We start from the raw sequence: 11,997 nt of genomic DNA, 5'->3' as shown, positions 1-11,997 counted from the left end.
ACCCGAGTGGAGCCTACCCAGCCGACCTAACTAAAAATCTTCCTAGACAGTTTACAGTTCCTAATATATGACTAGTGACCTGAATAAATTGTTTGGAAGTAAAATTAGTTACATTTAATCATACTTAAAACAAAGAATCCTCACATTTAGGGACTGGCGATCAGTTAAATCACCTACTGCTGGGAGCACTTGATACCGTGACATGACTCTATGAATAGTGGTAATAACATGATGCACTTTAAAAGCTGGACGGTCAGCTCTAGAATGGCTACCTGAGCAGGACTTGAACCTTGGACCTTCTTGATAGTATGACTTGCTGTATGAGTGGCTGGGAAATTACACCGTGCACTTAAAAAACCTGACCTGTGGTTGGCTTAATTAAGGATCACCTGAACAGGGACTTGAACCCTGGCCACCTCAGAATAAAAATTTGATACTCTACCATATCAGACCCAGCCTTTAACACAACAACTGCTTCTAACTTTTAAAGTTCCAGTACAGCCAATCACAAAAAAATAGTTTACCAAGAGTGGCGCCACAAAGCGAAACCCAGGCTTCAAGTACAGGTTACTCTACACATGTAACATTCCTACTACAGCTGACCACAAAAATTAGTTGCCAAGTTGTGGTGCATTGAGTCTCTGAGTTGTCCACACAAAAAAATTACCTCTTCAATTAAACAAATATGTGCATCCTTCACAGTGAGACAAATTTACAAGGGATGAAGGTCTACTACATGGTTGTGACCGACTTTGCATGGGCCAGCTTGATACCTTGGTGTCATTGTCTAAGTAATCACAAGAACACCGGGCATTTCAAGACATCTTGGTTGTTTTTAACCTTAGAAAATATGATTAGTTACCTGAAAATGAACTTGATCTCGGATCCTAGGATTTAAAAACCTTGTGCTTATTTAGAAAAACTTCCTTGCCTAGACCACTTGATATCATGATTTGACTCCTAGAGTAGTGAGAATCCATTATGCACCTCAAAACCTGACAAACTTCGCATGAACAGGGACTTGAACCTGGACCTCAGATTAAAGTCTGATGCTCTACCGTCTGAGCTACCCAGGCCTCAACTAAAACTCTTCCTAGACGTTTACAGTCCTAACATTATTGACTTAGTGACCTGAAATAAATTGTTGGAAGTAAAATTAGTTACATGTAATCATACTTAAACACAGAATCCTAACATTTAGGACTGGCGATCAGTTAAATCACCTACTGCCTGGGAGCACTTGATACCGTGACATGACTCTATGAATAGTGGTAATAACATGATGCCACTTTAAAAGCTGACGGTCCAGTCCCAGGAATCACTCAACTGAACATGGACTTGAACCCCTGGCCCCTTTTGATACTATGATATGACTGTATGATTATTGGAATTATACCGTGCACTTTATGACCTCATGATTCTTGAACCCTGGCCCCTCAGAATAAAAGTTTGATACTCTACCATCTAAGGTACCCAGCCTTAAAGATCTACTACATGGATTGTGACTGACTTTTGCATGGGCCAGCTTGATACTTCGGTGTCATTGTCTAAGTATTGACAAGAACCCTGGGCATTTCAAGACATCTTGGTTGTTTTTAACTTAGAAAATAGGATTAGTCACCTGAAAAATGACTTGCTCCCGGGATCCTCAGATTAAAAAACTTGCGCTGATTTAGAAAAACTACTGCCTGGGAGCACTTGATACCATGATTTGAGTGTAAGAGTATTGAGAATACCATCATGCACCTCAAAACCTGACAAAACTCACCTGAACAGGGACTTGAACCCAGGACCCTCAGATTAAAAGTCTGATGCTCTACCGACTGAGCTATTCAGGCCTCAACTAAAACTCTTCCTAGACGTTTACAGTCCTAACATTATTGACTTAGTGACCTGAAATAAATTGTTGGAAGTAAAATTAGTTACATGTAATCATACTTAAACACAGAATCCTAACATTTAGGGACTGGCGATCAGTTAAATCACCTACGGCCTGGGAGCACTTGATACCGTGACATGACTCTATGAATAGTGGTAATAACATGATGCACTTTAAAAGCTGACGGTCAGCTCTAGGAATCACTCAACTGAACAGGGACTTGAACCCTGGCCCCTCAGAATAAAAATTTGATACTCTACCATTTAAAGTACCCAGCCTTTAACAACAACTGCTTCTACACTTTTAAAGTTCCAAGTACAGCCAATCACAAAAACTAGTTTACCAAGAGTGGCGCACAAAGCGAACCCAGGCTTCAAGTACAGGTACTCCTACACATGTAACATTCTTACTACAGCTGACCACAAAAATTAGTTTGCCAAGTGTGGTGCATTGAGTCTCTGAGTTGTCCACACAAAAAAATTACCTCTTCAATTAAACAAATATGTGCATCCTTCACAGTGAGACAAATTTACAAGGGATGAAGGTCTACTACATGGATGTGACCGACTTTTGCATGGGCCAGCTTGATACCTTGGTGTCATTGTCTAAGTAATCACAAGAACACCAGGCAGTTCATGACATCTTTGTTGTTTTTACCACAAAAAAAAGGATTAGTTACCTGAAAAATGACTTGATCTCGGGATCCTAGGATTAAAAACCTTGTGCTTATTTAGAAAAGCTACTGCCGGGGACCACTTGATACCACAATTTGACTGTATGAGTTTTGAGAATGCCATCATGCACAGGAAAACCCGAGAAACTAGCCTGAACAGGGACTTGAACCCTGGACCCTTAGATTAAAAGTCTGATGCTCTACCGACTGAGCTACCAAGGCCTCAACTAAAACTCTTCCTAGACGTTTACATTCCTAATATTACTAACTTAGTTACCGGAAATCAATTGTTGGAAGTAAAATTAGTTGCATGAAAACATACTTAAACACATATTCCTCAGATTTAGGGACCGGCGATCAGTTAGATCAACTACTGCCTGGGAGCACTTGATACCGTGACATGTCTCTATGAATAGTGGTAATATTATATTTTTTATATATTTATTTATATATTTATTTTATATATATATATATATATATATATATATATTTTTTTTTTTTTTTCTCCGGCGCCGGTCGAGCTGGCTGCTGGTCACAACAGCTCCTGTCCTCTTACTTCTATTTATTACTTTCTTCACTTATTTAAGTTTACCTTTCTAGTGTGTTTTTAGTAACATTAGTGTACACAACCTGTACACAGCTTTTTTATAGTTTTCCTAAGTTTGGCGCAGTACAAACGCTGTTTTTAAAGCTACGATGTGCGTCGGGGTCAGAGCGCGCATTGTTTACACCGCGGAGCAGCTGATCGCGCTGCGCAGCGCCGTAGTTCTGCCCAGAGAGGGACACGAGATCACCGCTGAGGTGCTGGTGAAGTCCCGACGTGGGCGCCGCGCTGGAAAACTACGACGGGAGAAAACGAGACGCTTCAGGCCCACTGTCCCCTCCGTTATCATGGGGAACGTGAGATCTCTCGCCAACAAGATCGACGAGCTCGCGGCGCTCACACGGCACCAGCTGGAGTACAGAACGAGCAGCGTCCTGCTGTTCACGGAGACCTGGCTGACGTCACTCATCCCGGACTCGACTGTCGCACTGGACAATTTTCTTCTGCTACGTGCGGACAGAACGGAGAACAGCGGTAAGAGGAAGGGAGGGGGTCTGGCTGTGTTTGTGAACATCAGGTGGTGTATGCCACGACATTGCACTGTCAAAATGAAGCTGTGTAACAGAGACATTGAGCTGTTGGCGGTGGGCATGAGGCCATTCTACCTGCCAAGGGAGTTCACACACGTTATAATAATTGTTGTGTACGTCCCACCCTCCGCTAACGCTGACACAGCTTCTGAGACCCTGCTCTCAGTCACCAGCAGGCTGCAAACACAGCACCCACAGGCCCTCTTCCTGATCTCTGGGGACTTTAACCATGCACCTCCTTCAGCTGCTCTGCCTACATACACCCAGTATGTGACCTGCCCCACCAGAGACAATAAAACACTGGGACTTATTCTATGCCAACACCAAAGAGGCCTACGCTGCATCCTCCCTCCCACCGCTGGGGCAGAGCTGACCACAACATCCTGCATCTCCTGCCTGTGTATAAACCTGTTGTACACAGGCAAGCCGGTGGTGCCCCGCACAGTGAAGAGGTGGACAGCTGAGAGCGAGGAGGCTCTCAGGGACTGTTTTAACACCACTGTGTGGACGGAGCTCTGCGACCCACATGGGGAGGACATTAACGCAATAACAGACTGTTGTAACGGACTACATAAACTTCTGCTGTGAAAACACTGTTCCCACCAGGCGGGTTCGGTGTTTCACCAACAGCAAACCATGGGTCACCCTGATATTAAAGCTCTGCTAAAGGAGAAGAAGAGAGCATTTAAATCAGGGGACAGGGAGGAGCTGAGGAGGGTGCAGAAGGAGCTGAGGAGGAAAATCCGTGAGGGGGGAAGGTCCAGCTACAGGAGGAAGATGGAGGAGCAGCTGCAGCAGAACAATGTCAGTGAGGTGTGGAGGAGCCTGAAAACCATCTCAGGCTTCAAAGCTCCACACCCACAGGCTGAGGGGGACCTGAGCTGGGTCAACGAGCTGAACTCACACTTTAATAGGTTTGACCAAGCACCCACTCACACCTCCCAGCAGCTGCCTCCGAACCTCTTGTCACCTCATACCACTGGATTACCAGCCCCCACAGCCCTTCACACCTTTACACAAAGCCCTCTACCCTCAGCCCTGACGACTGGTGACTCATCCCAACCACACCCCCTCACTTCACACCACACTGAGTCACTTCCTCAACCCCTCACTTCACACCACACTAAGACACTCCCTCCACCCCTATCCTTCTCCAGCACCCAGGTGAGAAGTGAGCTCAGGAAGATCAAGGCCAGGAAAGCAGCTGGACCAGACGGCATCAGCTCCAGACTCCTTAAGTCCTGTGCAGGCGAACTGTGTGGAGTTATGGAGCATGTCTTCAACCTGAGCCTCAAGCTGAGGGTGGTACCACAGCTCTGGAAGACCTCCTGCGTGGTACCAGTGCCCAAGACACCGCACGCCAAAGACCCCAGCAGCTTCAGACCAGTGGCTCTGACATCACACCTGATGAAGACACTGGAGAGACTGGTCCTGGGTAACCTCCGCTCTGCAGTGGGAACCTACCTGGACCCGCTGCAGTTCGCCCTACCGACACGGCATAGGAGTAGACGACGCTGTCATCTTCCTCCTACATCGAGCCCCTTTCCCACCTAGAGAAGCCCGGCAGCACTGTGAGGATCATGTTCTTTGACTTCTCCAGTGCCTTCAACACCATCCAGCCGATGCTTCTGAAACACAAACTGGAGGAGGCTGGTGTGGACCTTCATCTGACGGAGTGGATTATGGACTATCTCACAAACAGGCCTCAGTTTGTGAGAGCCAGGGACTGTGTGTCTGACACTCTGACCTGCAGTGTGGGGGCCCCACAGGGGACTGTACTGGCCCCCTTCCTTTTCACCCTCTACACGTCAGACTTCAGACACAACCACGGACAGCTGTGTTCTGCAGAAGTTCTCTGATGACTCTGCGATCGTCGGACTGATCACCGATGATGACGATGCAGAGTACAGAGGACTCACTCAGAACTTTGTGGACTGGTGCCAGCGGAACCACCTCCTGATCAATGTAGGGAAACGAAGGAGATGGTGGTGGATTTCCGCAGACAGCAGCCTGCTCTCATCCCACCGATGCACATCCAGGGAAGGGACATTGAGAGAGTGGACTCTTACAAGTACCTGGGAGTGCATCTGAACAATAAACTGGACTGGACTCATAACACGGATGCACTGTACAGGAAGGGTCAGAGCAGACTCTACCTGCTGAGGAGACTGCGGTCTTTTGGAGTGAAGGGGCCACTCCTGAAGACCTTCTATGACTCTGTGGTGGCAATCAGCCATCCTGTACGGTGTGGTCTGCTGGGGCAGCAGCATCACAGCGAGGGGACAGGAAGAGACTGGACAGGATCATCAGAAAGTCCAGCTCTGTCTGGGCTGCACTCTGGACACGGTGCAGGAGGTGGGTGAGAGAAGGGTCCTGGCTAAACTGACATCCATCATGGACCAGGTCTCTCACCCACTGGAGGACTCACTGTCTGCTCTGGAGAGCAGCTTCAGTAGCAGACTGATCCACCCTCGCTGTGTGAAGGAGAGATATCGTAGATCCTTCCTACCTGCTGCTGTCAGACTGTACAATCAGAACTGTTGACCACATCCCACCACAGTCACTCACCCACTGCATCAGTGGTTTATATAGCAACCTGCTCTGCACAATATTTGTGTAAATCTGTGAACAATCATGTATATTGTTACCGGTACAAATCCTATACCCATTACTGTGCAATAACCCTGCAATGACCTCATACTCACTCTAACTGTACTGTACTGCTTTGTACTGTGCCAACACAAACTGATCTGTACCTGTATTCTTGCTCATCTGTACTACTGTTGTGAGAGGTAATTTCCCCACTGCGGGACTATTAAAGGTTTTCTTATTCTTATTCTTATAACATGATGCACTTTAAAAGCTGACGGTCAGCTCTAGGAATCACTCAACTGAACAGGGACTTGAACCCTGGCCCCTTTTGATACTATGATATGACTGTATGATTATTGGAAATTATACCGTGCACTTTATGACCTCATGATTCTTGAACCCTGGCCCCTCAGAATAAAAGTTTGATACTCTACCATCTAAGGTACCCAGCCTTAAAGGTCTACTACATGGATGTGACTGACTTTTGCATGGGCCAGTTTGATACTTCGGTGTCATTGTCTAAGTATTGACAAGAACCCTGGGCATTTCAAGACATCTTGGTTGTTTTTAACTTAGAAAATAGGATTAGTCACCTGAAAAATGACTTGCTCCCGGGATCCTCAGATTAAAAAACTCGCGCTGATTTAGAAAAACTACTGCCTGGGAGCACTTGATACCATGATTTGAGTGTAAGCGTATTGAGAATACCATTATGCACCTCAAAACCTGACAAACTCGCCTGAACAGGGACTTGAACCCTGGACCCTCAGATTAAAGTCTGATGCTCTACCGACTGAGCTACCCAGGCCTCAACTAAAACTCTTCCTAGACGTTTACAGTCCTAATATTATTGACTTAGTGACCTGAAATAAATTGTTGGAAGTAAAATTAGTTACATGTAATCATACTTAAACAAAGAATCCTCACATTTAGGGACTGGCGATCAGTTAAATCACCTACTGCCTGGGAGCACTTGATACCGTGACATGACTCTATGAATAGTGGTAATAACATGATGCACTTTAAAAGCTGACGGTCAGCTCTAGGAATGGCTTACCTGAGCAGGGACTTGAACCTTGGACCTTCTTGATAGTATGACTTGACTGTATGAGTGGTGGAAATTACACCGTGCACTTAAAAACCTGATGGTTGGCTCTAATTAAGGATCACCTGAACAGGGACTTGAACCCTGGCCACTCAGAATAAAAATTTGATACTCTACCATCTAAAGTACCCAGCCTTTAACAACAACTGCTTCTACACTTTTAAAGTTCCAAGTACAGCCAATCACAAAAACTAGTTTACCAAGAGTGGCGCACAAAGCGAACCCAGGCTTCAAGTACAGGTACTCCTACACATGTAACATTCCTACTACAGCTGACCACAAAAATTAGTTTGCCAAGTGTGGTGCATTGAGTCTCTGAGTTGTCCACACAAAAAATTACCTCTTCAATTAAACAAATATGTGCATCCTTCACAGTGAGACAAATTTACAAGGGATGAAGGTCTACTACATGGATGTGACCGACTTTTGCATGGGCCAGCTTGATACCTTGGTGTCATTGTCTAAGTAATCACAAGAACACCGGGCATTTCAAGACATCTTGGTTGTTTTTAACTTAGAAAATATGATTAGTTACCTGAAAAATGACTTGATCTCGGGATCCTAGGATTAAAAACCTTGTGCTTATTTAGAAAAACTTCTGCCTAGGACCACTTGATATCATGATTTGACTCCTAGAGTATTGAGAATACCATTATGCACCTCAAAACCTGACAAACTCGCATGAACAGGGACTTGAACCCTGGACCCTCAGATTAAAAGTCTGATGCTCTACCGTCTGAGCTACCCAGGCCTCAACTAAAACTCTTCCTAGACGTTTACAGTCCTAACATTATTGACTTAGTGACCTGAAATAAATTGTTGGAAGTAAAATTAGTTACATGTAATCATACTTAAACACAGAATCCTAACATTTAGGGACTGGCGATCAGTTAAATCACCTACTGCCTGGGAGCACTTGATACCGTGACATGACTCTATGAATAGTGGTAATAACATGATGCACTTTAAAAGCTGACGGTCAGTCCCAGGAATCACTCAACTGAACATGGACTTGAACCCTGGCCCCTTTTGATACTATGATATGACTGTATGATTATTGGAAATTATACCGTGCACTTTATGACCTCATGATTCTTGAACCCTGGCCCCTCAGAATAAAAGTTTGATACTCTACCATCTAAGGTACCCAGCCTTAAAGATCTACTACATGGATGTGACTGACTTTTGCATGGGCCAGCTTGATACTTCGGTGTCATTGTCTAAGTATTGACAAGAACCCTGGGCATTTCAAGACATCTTGGTTGTTTTTAACTTAGAAAATAGGATTAGTCACCTGAAAAATGACTTGCTTCCGGGATCCTCAGATTAAAAAACTCGCGCTGATTTAGAAAAACTACTGCCTGGGAGCACTTGATACCATGATTTGAGTGTAAGCGTATTGAGAATACCATTATGCACCTCAAAACCTGACAAACTCGCCTGAACAGGGACTTGAACCCTGGACCCTCAGATTAAAAGTCTGATGCTCTACCGACTGAGCTACCCAGGCCTCAACTAAAACTCTTCCTAGACGTTTACAGTCCTAATATTATTGACTTAGTGACCTGAAATAAATTTATATTTTTTATATATTTTTATATATTTATTTTATATATATATATATAGATATATTTTTTCTCCAGCGCCGGTCGAGCTGGCTGCTGGTCACAACAGCTCCTGTCCTCTTACTTCTATTTATTACTTTCTTCACTTATTTAAGTTTACCTTTCTAGTGTGTTTTTAGTAACATTAGTGTACACAACCTGTACACAGCTTTTTTATAGTTTTCCTAAGTTTGGCGCAGTACAAACGCTGTTTTTAAAGCTACGATGTGCGTCGGGGTCAGAGCGCGCATTGTTTACACCGCGGAGCAGCTGATCGCGCTGCGCAGCGCCGTAGTTCTGCCCAGAGAGGGACACGAGATCACCGCTGAGGTGCTGGTGAAGTCCCGACGTGGGCGCCGCGCTGGAAAACTACGACGGGAGAAAACGAGACGCTTCAGGCCCACTGTCCCCTCCGTTATCATGGGGAACGTGAGATCTCTCGCCAACAAGATCGACGAGCTCGCGGCGCTCACACGGCACCAGCTGGAGTACAGAACGAGCAGCGTCCTGCTGTTCACGGAGACCTGGCTGACGTCACTCATCCCGGACTCGACTGTCGCACTGGACAATTTTCTTCTGCTACGTGCGGACAGAACGGAGAACAGCGGTAAGAGGAAGGGAGGGGGTCTGGCTGTGTTTGTGAACATCAGGTGGTGTATGCCACGACATTGCACTGTCAAAATGAAGCTGTGTAACAGAGACATTGAGCTGTTGGCGGTGGGCATGAGGCCATTCTACCTGCCAAGGGAGTTCACACACGTTATAATAATTGTTGTGTACGTCCCACCCTCCGCTAACGCTGACACAGCTTCTGAGACCCTGCTCTCAGTCACCAGCAGGCTGCAAACACAGCACCCACAGGCCCTCTTCCTGATCTCTGGGGACTTTAACCATGCACCTCCTTCAGCTGCTCTGCCTACATACACCCAGTATGTGACCTGCCCCACCAGAAACAATAAAACACTGGACTTATTCTACGCCAACACCAAAGAGGCCTACGCTGCATCCTCCCTCCCACCGCTGGGCAGAGCTGACCACAACATCCTGCATCTCCTGCCTGTGTATAACCTGTTGTACACAGGCAGCCGGTGGTGCCCCGCACAGTGAAGAGGTGGACAGCTGAGAGCGAGGAGGCTCTCAGGGACTGTTTTAACACCACTGTGTGGACGGAGCTCTGCGGACCCACATGGGGAGGACATTACGCAATAACAGACTGTGTAACGGACTACATAAACTTCTGCTGTGAAAACACTGTTCCCACCAGGCGGGTTCGGTGTTTCACCAACAGCAAACCATGGGTCACCCCTGATATTAAAGCTCTGCTAAAGGAGAAGAAGAGAGCATTTAAATCAGGGGACAGGGAGGAGCTGAGGAGGGTGCAGAAGGAGCTGAGGAGGAAAATCCGTGAGGGGAAGTCCAGCTACAGGAGGAAGATGGAGGAGCAGCTGCAGCAGAACAATGTCAGTGAGGTGTGGAGGAGCCTGAAAACCATCTCAGGCTTCAAAGCTCCACACCCACAGGCTGAGGGGGACCTGAGCTGGGTCAACGAGCTGAACTCACACTTTAATAGGTTTGACCAAGCACCCACTCACACCTCCCAGCAGCTGCCTCCGAACCTCTTGTCACCTCATACCACTGGATTACCAGCCCCCACAGCCCTTCACACCTTTACACAAAGCCCTCTACCCTCAGCCCTGACGACTGGTGACTCATCCCAACCACACCCCCTCACTTCACACCACACTGAGTCACTTCCTCAACCCCTCACTTCACACCACACTAAGACACTCCCTCCACCCCTATCCTTCTCCAGCACCCAGGTGAGAAGTGAGCTCAGGAAGATCAAGGCCAGGAAAGCAGCTGGACCAGACGGCATCAGCTCCAGACTCCTTAAGTCCTGTGCAGGCGAACTGTGTGGAGTTATGGAGCATGTCTTCAACCTGAGCCTCAAGCTGAGGGTGGTACCACAGCTCTGGAAGACCTCCTGCGTGGGTACCAGTGCCCAAGACACCGCACGCCAAAGACCCCAGCAGCTTCAGACCAGTGGCTCTGACATCACACCTGATGAAGACACTGGAGAGACTGGTCCTGGGTAACCTCCGCTCTGCAGTGGGAACCTACCTGGACCCGCTGCAGTTCGCCTACCGACACGGCATAGGAGTAGACGACGCTGTCATCTTTCCTCCTACATCGAGCCCTTTCCCACCTAGAGAAGCCCGGCAGCACTGTGAGGATCATGTTCTTTGACTTCTCCAGTGCCTTCAACACCATCCCAGCCGATGCCTTCTGAAACACAAACTGGAGGAGGGCTGGTGTGGACCTTCATCTGACGGAGTGGATTATGGACTATCTCACAAACAGGCCTCAGTTTGTGAGAGCCAGGGACTGTGTGTCTGACACTCTGACCTGCAGTTGGGGGCCCCCACAGGGGACTGTACTGGCCCCCCCTTCCTTTTCACCCTCTACACGTCAGACCTTCAGACACACACACGGACAGCTGTGTTCTGCAGAAGTTCTCTGATGACTCTGCGATCGTCGGACTGATCACCGATGATGACGATGCAGAGTACAGAGGACTCACTCAGAACTTTGTGGACTGGTGCCAGCGGAACCACCTCCTGATCAATGTAGGGAAAACAAAGGAGATGGTGGTGGATTTCCGCAGACAGCAGCCTGCTCTCATCCCACCGATGCACATCCAGGGAAGGGACATTGAGAGAGTGGACTCTTACAAGTACCTGGGAGTGCATCTGAACAATAAACTGGACTGGACTCATAACAACGGATGCACTGTACAGGAAGGGTCAGAGCAGACTCTACCTGCTGAGGAGACTGCGGTCTTTTGGAGTGAAGGGGCCACTCCTGAAGACCTTCTATGACTCTGTGGTGGCATCAGCCATCCTGTACGGTGTGGTCTGCTGGGGCAGCAGCATCACAGCGAGGGACAGGAAGAGACTGGACAGGATCATCAGAAAGTCCAGCTCTGTCCTGGGCTGCACTCTGGACACGG

General features: G+C 47.2%; 4 non-coding genes across 4 annotated transcripts; all 4 read right to left on the bottom strand.

Annotated features, from left to right (window-relative positions):
* Positions 1–1,765: 1,765 nt before the first annotated feature.
* Positions 1,766–1,838, bottom strand: trnak-uuu (transfer RNA lysine (anticodon UUU)). The gene has a single exon. It is a non-coding gene; the product is annotated as a tRNA-Lys (tRNA).
* Positions 1,839–2,701: 863 nt separating this feature from the next.
* On the bottom strand, positions 2,702–2,774 carry trnak-uuu (transfer RNA lysine (anticodon UUU)). The gene has a single exon. It is a non-coding gene; the product is annotated as a tRNA-Lys (tRNA).
* Positions 2,775–8,061: 5,287 nt separating this feature from the next.
* Positions 8,062–8,134, bottom strand: trnak-uuu (transfer RNA lysine (anticodon UUU)). The gene has a single exon. It is a non-coding gene; the product is annotated as a tRNA-Lys (tRNA).
* Positions 8,135–8,820: 686 nt separating this feature from the next.
* On the bottom strand, positions 8,821–8,893 carry trnak-uuu (transfer RNA lysine (anticodon UUU)). Its single transcript has one exon. It is a non-coding gene; the product is annotated as a tRNA-Lys (tRNA).
* Between the last annotated feature and the right edge of the window lie 3,104 nt (positions 8,894–11,997).

Source organism: Betta splendens, chromosome 5, assembly GCF_900634795.4.
Source record: "Betta splendens chromosome 5, fBetSpl5.4, whole genome shotgun sequence".
Classification (NCBI taxonomy): domain Eukaryota; kingdom Metazoa; phylum Chordata; class Actinopteri; order Anabantiformes; family Osphronemidae; genus Betta; species Betta splendens.
This window is presented reverse-complemented; position numbering and strand designations above follow the sequence as displayed.